The 1,667-nt window shown below is 35.8% G+C and overlaps 1 non-coding gene across 1 annotated transcript; it reads left to right on the top strand.

Moving 5' to 3' along the window:
• The first annotated feature begins 269 nt into the window (after positions 1 to 269).
• On the top strand, positions 270 to 342 carry Trnad-auc. Its single transcript has one exon. It is a non-coding gene; the product is annotated as a tRNA-Asp (tRNA).
• Positions 343 to 1,667: the final 1,325 nt, after the last annotated feature.

Here is a 1,667-nt window from a genome sequence, read left to right on the forward strand (position 1 = left end):
GAGAGCTTTAGTGAAGTGTACTTCATTTTAAATCATTAAATTCACTAATTTCGAGGTCGGCTTGACCAATTAATATATTACAATTAATTAAGGTTTTTAGTTGAGATTATAGATTAGATTAGAGAGGTTAGTTCGAATCCCGCTCCTGCCATTGACTTTTTTATCTCAACTAAAAACCTTAATTAACTGTAATATATTAATTAGTCAAAAACGAGGGAAAATTCAAAAGGTGGGATTGAGAAAGGATGTTGGTGTCCGAGTGGACCGTGGTCACGATAGCTCAGGTGGTAGAGCAGCGGCGTATCAAGCCGAAGGTCGTGGGTTCGAATCCCGCTCGTGACATGACTTTTTTATCTCAACTAAAAACCTTAATTAATTGTAATTAAAAAGACTTTACACCACTAAAAAGGACATTAAATGATGTACGTTTTCTGAAATTTGCTGGTCTCAAGTTTTGGAAATATTAGTTTAAAATCTCCATAGTAAGTTTTTCAACTTTGAAAAAAAAATTTCAATGTTCTTGCAACGAAAATACTTATTTCCTGAACGTTCAGAAGTTTAGTATTGATTGTGATTTTACCTCATTAGAAATTTAACGTAGTTTTCAATGGTATCAACGGATTTGTCCAAAACCTTTTAATTTTGAAGTTTTCATTGATTATTCATGAAATCAAGGTCGTGAAATCTTAAAAAATCAGGAAAAGTGGAATAACTCCGAAACTGGTGAGATTCGGACCGTAGTTAATTAGGACTTTTTGTGTCCATTTTGAATGTAGAATCTACTGGCAAAGTTTGTAACACGAGTAGCCGAACACCCTGTATATATGTACTGTATATATACACAAAGTGTATTTCAGTAATAAATTCAAAAATTAAATTATTCTGTCAGCTCGTATCTGTAGCTCCAAGCCTGATTCATAAACCCAATCAAAGGCCAAAATCGTGAACACTTTAAAAACTCCCAAAGTCCCTTGACAGAAAAGCAACCGTGTTTTTATCTTATTATACGGAATTTAAGTAGACGGACTTCGTCGAATCTCGGCCACTCTTTCACCGAACACATTTCGCTATTTACACCCACGTAATAATTAAAAATAAGAACCGGCCGGGATCGAAATGTCAAAATGCGGCCCGGACGATTTTATTTCATCTTGCGAATGCCTTCGGACTCGGATGCGCTGAGTTGAGGCCCCTTCACTCTCGGCTATTCGGTCTGTTCCGATTGAAATGCCATGGCCGTACGATTCAAATTCCTTCGTGTAAACCGAAGAAGATGTCAAACGTTCCGTTTCAAGTGATTCTTCCATGGTTTCATTTAAAAAAAGGACTGGAGAAATGAAAAGACAGCCATTTACACGTATATGAGAAGCACACAACAAAAATTCAAATTTTCTTTATACTATTTTCTTATTTTCGTATTTGTTCATATTTTTTTAAATTAAATTTATTTGTGTAGTGTTTAGTGACCGTCAGTTAATGATTACTTGAAGATCGTGAGATGCTGTCTGGTGTGACGTAGGTTTAAGAAAAACATTTTCTTTTTCGTGCCAACGTTTCGATCATTATTGACATCATCTTCAGGGCTCAACGTGTTTGTTTTCTGAGTCATTGTTGTGTGTCTTGTTGAGAGTGCCCACGACACACAAGAATGACAAATCTACACAGCA

This window comes from Cimex lectularius, unplaced genomic scaffold, assembly GCF_000648675.2.
Source record: "Cimex lectularius strain Harlan isolate CLEC.00 unplaced genomic scaffold, Clec_2.1 scaffold109, whole genome shotgun sequence".
NCBI classification, from domain to species: Eukaryota; Metazoa; Arthropoda; class Insecta; order Hemiptera; family Cimicidae; genus Cimex; species Cimex lectularius.